Source organism: Sturnira hondurensis, unplaced genomic scaffold (assembly GCF_014824575.4).
Source record: "Sturnira hondurensis isolate 20B ecotype Veracruz unplaced genomic scaffold, ASM1482457v3 Scaffold0017394, whole genome shotgun sequence".
Classification (NCBI taxonomy): domain Eukaryota; kingdom Metazoa; phylum Chordata; class Mammalia; order Chiroptera; family Phyllostomidae; genus Sturnira; species Sturnira hondurensis.
In genome coordinates this window covers 1,592,787-1,600,897 of record NW_028090025.1, presented here as the reverse complement: position 1 = coordinate 1,600,897, position 8,111 = coordinate 1,592,787, and the positions used below count along the sequence as shown (strand labels likewise).

At 44.7% G+C, this 8,111-nt stretch overlaps 1 long non-coding RNA gene across 1 annotated transcript; it reads right to left on the bottom strand.

Moving 5' to 3' along the window:
- Nucleotides 1-730: 730 nt before the first annotated feature.
- LOC119002078 (uncharacterized) lies at nt 731-6,123 on the bottom strand. The gene is made up of 3 exons (XR_005069669.1): nt 5,852-6,123; nt 4,789-4,834; nt 731-846 (listed from the first exon to the last, which is right to left on the bottom strand). It is a non-coding gene; the product is annotated as an uncharacterized LOC119002078 (long non-coding RNA).
- Nucleotides 6,124-8,111: the final 1,988 nt, after the last annotated feature.

The window sequence follows — 8,111 nt, the reverse complement described above, 5'->3', positions numbered from 1 at the left end:
AGCCTTCTTAGGAAGTTTCCATTTAGAGTCTATTGCTGTTCAATCCTTGGCATGAATGGAACATGGCCCTCCCTGGAAATACAGTTTTCTCACTGGAGACCTACCCTTACCCATCTTGTACATATATGTGCTCCCAGTGGGGCAGGATGGGAATGAGGATGGCAGGAGGAGGTGTGGAAGGAGAATGTGCGGTCAGTGTAAACCTGCCCTGGGCACTTGGAGAACTCTGTGATGTGCATGACCTATACTGATGGTGACTCAGGGTTATGTATGACATGAAGGGAGGACTCTGACATTCTGCTTGAGTGGCATTTCCTTAGCCATTCCCATGTATAGTATACTTATCTCACTTGGCACTCACAATCAATATATCATTAACTTGCATCTGTATTGAAAATGCAACATACCCTACAATAACAGCAAGCACTGAAGTTTTCATTCATTACATTCATTTAACAAATCATTCTGGATGTTGTGCTATGCACAATGCATATCTGGTACAAAAACACTTTTCAAAAACTGTCTTGAAGGCCATACTTCAGTAAGTGGGACCTGCAAAATGACCACTAATGACAGGAGCCCATGACACACCTACCGGAGCAAGAGCAATGGGGGGCCTGGGTGGCAGGGGGTGGCACAGGCATCCTGGGTGACCCACGTGGTGAGGGTGGCCCAGGTACCATCACTGGATGTGGCAACAGAGGAACACATCTCAATGCAGGCTCTAGAACAGGGATGGCTGCACTGGGTCCATCACAGGCTATCTCCGCAGTGGGGGGCCATATTTCTCAACGTCAGTTCCTTCTGTTCTCTTCTGCACTTGGCCCTTCTATTCTGAAACCAAACCTTGAATCAGGGGGGAAAGGGGGATTAGTTTAGTATATTGAACAGTTAATGTCATAATAGAAAACACACAATATGCAACTCTGTCATTGAGATTTCACATTGCAGCAGGAGGAGCTATTTGTTTATCGCTAAAAGAGCTTAGGAGAGTATACAGCACACCTTCTCCTTCAGCTAATGCTTAATGAGCCACACCTGGTCCAAATCTTGGCACATTGCTTTGTCTCCCTTCTCCCATTTTCAGTATTCCTTAATGGTTTTCACCAGGTCTTAGATGCAGGTCTAACTTGGATGGTGAAATGCACCAGGATCCTGTTGTTAATACTCTGGTGATAGGGTAAAGAAATGTTGGACCATCAGCTGTCCAGCTGCCTCCACACCCTTCTCACCAGATATACTGTCACCCTGGTTGCGGGGGCCATGAAGCTCAGCATGGTTATAGAGGTGGACTTGATTAAAGGCATACTGAGGGGGACAACTCCCTATTCAAAAAGCCCATCTTCAGTCTGAAGTAACTAATCTCTAAGAGCACATTGCACTTTTAGACAGTTTTCCTTCAATTATGTTTAAGGGATCATTCTTTCTTTGAAACCTTGTAAGAAAGAAATAGGTGGCATATAAGAGAGGTTTGATCATGGGGTCCTAGGCACTTTGTGGCTTGTCTTGCTGGGACTTGAGAGTTGCTGAAGCCCTGGACACTGCCTTGATATTTTAGCCATAGTGTTAAGGAAAAATTTAGCCTTACTGAATCTAAATTCACTAAACTCAAAAATCCTTTTCGCTAAATAAGAGATTGGCACCCCACTGTCATCACCGTCAGTTTTGTACACTACAATCTGCCCTACCCTCCAAACCCTTCTAGGCTCAGACCAAGGTCAGCTCATTTGGCTCTAGCTATAGTTTCAGTATCCTGGATGGACAGGAGCTGCTGTTACCCAGAGTGGTGGGGTGCCCCAGGCTCTGCTGGTTCCATTCCTTAACCAGGACACCCTACTCCCATCATAATCACAAAGGCCTAATCATGCATTTTAGGAAGATATTCAACAACAACGTGGGATTAGGGGTCACAGGAGGCTATTCCCTAAGTGCTAGCCAACTATTAAATAAACAGACAAAAAGCTGTCAATTAGACTTTATTGTTCTCTTAGCATACTAGTTGGGGGCGGCGGGGGGCAGTGGGGGGGTGAGCGGTGTTCACATTTAATCCTTTTGGAAGTTCCCAAGCTGCAAAATTTAACTGAGAAAAAGGACTTCACTCCACCTAAAGCCACCTTTTCTATCTTGCATCTTAAGATTCAGGGCCCTTCTGGTACATGAATATATAGGCTGAAGAAGGCCAGTGTATTAATGCTCACTTTGAAGTGATTCAAGTGTACCTGCTGTCAAACCTCCCTAAACATAACCAAAGCCCACATCTGGCAGATTTTGATTGGGCCAATATTTAGGTCAATAGTCCCAATATTGGTTTCATTAAACTGGCCTACTTTATTTGCAAAAGAGGGTCAGGGAAGTGTCTATTGAGTTTCGAGGGGAAATTCATGTTACAGAATTTGGAAATACATGAGAACATAGCTTTTGTTCCTTATTTGTGTTTTCTGGGTCATTTGCTCTTCAGAAATCCATTGAGAGGACCATGTAAAGAGAAAATCTACTCAGCAAACCTTGTTTTTCTTTTCCTCTGAGTTCACTTGGCCTGCCTAAGACTCATCTTCTCTACCGGAGAGCCTGACTGTTAGTCCAGCCTGTGGTACTAGGATGCCAGCACTCAGTGGCCTGATTTGCTAGGCTGCTTTTCTGCACACCATGGACAAATGTGCAGCATGTTTCCATCACTGCACTCATGCATGCACTCTGGGACAAACTACTAAGCCATCTGAACATGTGTGTGTATATACATATACACATATACACATACATATATACACACACATATGTATGTATGGGGCAGATACTTTTTGGATATAACCATGGTTTTCTCTGACCTCAAATAGTCACTTTTTGATCCCATGACCTACAAATTACCAATTACTGCCTGAGTAAGGGGAAAATATTTTAAATTAACACAGATAAGAATCTGGACAGAAGTGAGAGCACCTTTACAACCAATCAAATTCCAAAAAACCCACCTTCTCAGAATAATACCACCAAAAAGGAAAAAAATCTTAGATGTTAAAAATTCCTCAAGAATATTCTTACTTCTGCATTTGGTATTTTCATAAAGTTGAATTTGTGTGACATCTGCAATGCATATTTTTGGATGTATACAATTCTTCTCTACCTTTTCATCCCTTCTTAGTTTCAGTGGAACTTTATTCAAAGTTGTTCTTTCTCAGCAAGATAAATGAACAAACAAAACTGAAATAGACTCATAGATCCTGAGATCAAACTGGGGGTTGCCAGAGGGGAGAGGGCTTGGGGGACTGGGTGAAAAAGGTGAACGGACTAAGATGCACAAATTGGTAGTTACAGAATAGTCATGGGGAAATAAGTAAAGCATAGGAAATATAGTCAATAATACTGTGATAACTATGTACAGTGCCAGTTGGGGTAATAGAAATATTGAGGGGAACACTATGTAAAGTATATGACTGTCTAACCACTAAGATGAACACTTGAAACTGACACAAAATAAAATTGAAAGCAAAAAGTGACAAGAACCAAAAAAAGAATTATTGGAAATATATTTCTATAACTAAATGTGAGCATTATAAACCTGGAACGTTAAAAATAATCATACTGTAACTTTTAAAGATCAGCAAACAAAAGAAGCAATAGGGAAAATGCATAAATGTTAATACCCTCATCTTTCTTACCAAGAATTATTTATACTAGCTAAAAACTATAGCACGTAGCTTTTTAAAATCTCCAACCACTGAACTGTCTTTCTCTTACTCTCCGTTCCTCCCTCCCTCCCCCTCCTTACTTCTGTTCTTAAAGGAATATTGCAGTATTATGTCTTCTGGTAAAGACACATTTATTTAAAATTCAACAATTCTTTCCATTTCACTATAATGTTCTTCGTACCAAATTCAAATAAAAGTAAATTACTAAATTGAACACTTTTAAATATAAACAACATCTCACCTTTACAAAATATTTATAGCTGTCGTCTAACTGCACACATATACATAATACAATAATACATAATAAAAATACATGCATGTATACATAAAAGTGCAGCTCTTTCTCTTATTTGGTTCTATATTTAAAGATAATTTCCTAAAGCTTGCAAACTTTTCCCAGTTAGCACCACAATTACTGTATTTTGGCAATGTTTTCAGGCTAACATTAAAATCTTCTAAAAAAATAAAATTTAAGGTTTCCCATCTCTACATCGCTTTACCAAACACTTAAAAACAATGGCAGGAGGACTAGGTACTTGGACTTTTAAGCTGTACCCCCTATCTCAGTTTAAACATACATTAATTACTCATGTACTGTATTCTGAATGTGGATCACTCCCTCATGCCAATGTCTAAATGTTTATGAATTCACTCATTTCACCAAGAGCATCTGCCTGGTTTAAATTTTTTTAAATAATTTAATATGGTTGAACTTTCTTATAACCTAGCTCTTCAATGTATTAATCTGAACACTTCCCAGGTGGGACTGAGCCCAACATGATTCCACACAGAAATATTCCTTTAGGGAGGGCTAACATCCTTCCCGAAACATACCAGTGTTAGAAGGTAAACTTCATTTATTGGGGAAAGTGTATGTGTGTGTTATTTTTGCTTCCCTTTAGGAAATCATATTTCCTCTGGTAATAGGCAATTTTCATAAGCTCGAGCTTACTTTTCCCATTTTCTAGTCCCCAAAGCACCCAATGTTCAGAACTTATTTGCTAAAATGGAGAAGACAAAAGAACACACCAACTTGAGCATGTCCAGGACAGAACTAAAAGCATGTTTTATAATTGCCGCCATTCTTTTAAGATTTACTGACCTGCACTCTGGCTTCAGTCAAATTCAGGTATCCCACAATCTGCTCTCTGATGGGGAAAAATTGCACATGTTCAGAATTCAGAGTTGTGGAGAAAAGAAAATATATCATGCATTTTATTTCTCTACCCCCTCCCAGTACAGTTGTCTCTGATACAGCTTGAGAGGCTTCCATTACGGGCAGTTTTCCCGTGGACAACTCGTCTGTTAAATAAGATAGAAAAAGGGACTATAGTAGTGTGTCTGTTAGTTAAATGTGACTCAATCAATTTTCCTGTTTGTGGAACAGCAAAAAGCAACCCTGGAAATCTTCTCTTGGGAGGCCCCTCCGTGAAAAACAAACAAGCAAAACCAGACAAAACCCGCCAAAACACCTTTAGAGCGGTGTTTTGAACCAGAACATTTGTTTATTGTAAAAGTGAGACGAACTCTCAAGGAGAAACTCCAAGGCGGAGCAAGGGAAATTCTTTTTTTGCTCTTCGGCGGGTGAGGGCTGAATACAGTGGGACCAGAAAGGCGCCCCTAAACGTCACACCTCCTCTCTGTAGCCCCACATTCCTGTCGGGCCGGAAAACGGCTGTCCGTTCATACACTTCCCCCGACCACGAGGGCTTCGAGGAAGGCAAAGCGAAGGGGAGGGAAGGAGTCTCTTAGCTTTTAAACACTCACAACTCTGCTACCTGGAAACAGCGCTCCAAGTGGCGAGGCCGAGACCTAATGGGTTGAGGCAGTAGCACGCTCTCGTGTAAAAAATTTTAAAGGACACAAAAAACTGAGTTATCATGAATATTTTAGAATATTTTAATACAATATTCCATATAAATCACCATAAACAAAATACCAAAATCTTAAATAAAGCAGGATCCATTAGACTCTGTCTCGCTCCTTTGACCCTAGTCCCGCTCCAGTTACCCAGCCCCGCAAGCGCTGTAGGGCATCGCACCAACCCCAGGGAGCTAGGGCAGGCCACAGCACCGTGGTAAATGGTCCTGAGAAAGACCCTAAAGCTTCCCGGGATGAGCCCAAGTCCCCTGGAGAACTCCACGCCTCTGGCGCAAGCCACTTACTGCGCGAACCAGTTGGCATAGTGATGACAACGGAAAAAGGTCTCCAGATCCTGCAGCTGCCATGCGGTAAACACCGTGCGAAGGGGCGCTTATTCCTCCTCGTGACTTGCGGATCCTCCGCATCCAGCGGGACAGGGTCCCTCAGCTGCTGCTGGAGATCCATCGCCGCCTCCTCCGCCCCTACGGGTTTCGTTTCTTGGTCCCAGAGTCTGGCTCCTCCCTCACCAAAGTAGTTGGCTGCTGCTCAGGTTCGGACTGTGTACCCTTCCTGTCTCCCCTGGTTACATCCACTGAAGTTACGGTAGGCGGCACATCTGAGGAAGGATGGAAGCAGAAGAGACAGACGGAGGCTTTGGCACCCACGGTGGTGGTCTGGAGGCGGCAAGTGAGGCCCTGGGGGAAAGTAGCGGCTACAGCAGCCTAGCATCCAGCCCTCTTGCCCCTCCCCGCTCAGAGAGATTCCTCCCCTGATGTTTGCCTGAACCCTCGTCCCCGCCTGGGCACTCACCACGCAGTTCTTCCCCGCCCACTCCCAGGTTGCGGTAGCCGGTGTCAGAGTAGCTGCTCCCTAAATAAGCCTTCATGTCCTGACTGTTGTCGATGAAGTCTCGCGCTTCTGCAGAGTCTGCTCTAGTGCCCATAGCGATCCCCGGGGCCCAACTGAAGCTGGGACCAGTGGAAAGCTGAGGTGCTCTCCATGAGCCGAGACAACTTCTGGCGTTGAGTCCTGGACTGGCGCGTCTTATGTAGAAGTACGTTACCTTCCGCAGATTCAAAGGGTTCGTGCTCGCCTCGGTTTCGGTTACACTCTTTGTATCAGTGTGCCCTACCTATTACCGGGGGGTGAGGGCGGGGCCGTCGCAAACCGGGCGCTTAAATAAAACAGGGCGGCGAGTGCGTGCAGGAGTGGTGCTGGTAGTGGGTATGCTTGTGTGAGGAACAGTGACTCCAGCTTGCATCCTGATTACTCCCAACACAGACCGAGTGTTTGATGGAGGAAGGGGCTTGCTGGACTGTGAGAGCCGTCTTGTGGGGCACGAAAAGGGCAAGAATTCACGTTAGCTTTTGGAGCTGGTTAAGTGTTTGGGGGAATATTCCTCCGCCCAACACCCCCTGTGCCTCAGCCTGCGAATGGCGCAGAGTTCCTTGCTTTCCCAGAGGAAAAGACAGTTAGGACTGAGAAAACCTCGGAGCCCTCCGCAGCCTAAGTACGCTAGAACGTACGTAAAGCTGTTAGTGAATCCTGCACTTGGGCTCTGAGCGAGACAGTACTCTCCTAGAAGCTGGTGAGCAATGAATAGGATTGTCCGGTCTGAAAATCCGCGCCCAACCGCGCATCGGGCTACTGGTTAAGACGAAATAATTAGCGGAGGCTGATGGCACAGGGTATTCGAAATCAGTTCCCGTGCATTCTGGGAGCGGGAGTTTGTGGATGGGTTTGGAGGAGCAGTCCGGTGATCACATACACGCTGCAAGAAATCCCACATGCCTTCTGAGAAAGCTCAAAGGACTTAAGATGTTTAGTAATGGACCCAGCTCAGACAGCAAGTGTAGAAACCTGCCAAATGCTTAGCAGCGGTCCCCAACCGTTTGGGGTCCGCTTCCTTGGAAGACATTTCCACAGACAGCGGGGTGGGGGGCGGGGAAAGGAGGCGGAGCTCAGGCGGTGGTGCAGCGAAGCTTCCCTCACCTGCCCACCACTCAACTCCTGCTGTGCTGGCAGGTTCCTAACAGGTCCGTAGGCCAGAGATTGGAGACCTCTGGCTTAGTGCACATACGCTGCATATACGCTGAATATACACTGCATGGGGCAGCTTCCTTCATCCTGGTGCTTGCAACATTTGCTATGCTGGATTGCTGCTCATCTTATTGAACCAAGCTCTCCGGGCACCTAACGCGGGTCTTATTCCCAGGCCAGTGCTATAGAACTGGGAATTGATCCCGCCTTCATCACTACCATTTCTTCCTCTTCCTCCTCACATTTTTTAATATAATTATCTTCCTGAACTGTCCCCCCTGCTAGTGTGTCAAATAAAAAAGAGACAGACTACCATTGAAGGATGCTCTGGTTCTTACTTCACTGGGTGCTCCAGGAGGCGTTAATGCCCTTCATTTCATAGGAATAACTCTAATAATGGACTCTGCTTGGCACTGTACATAATTTCTCTTACTTTAGCCTTTTTTCCATTTTTATTTAATTATTTTCAAGTACATTTTTCTGTCTATTATTCCCATCCCATCCCCCCCCGTGCTCCCCCTC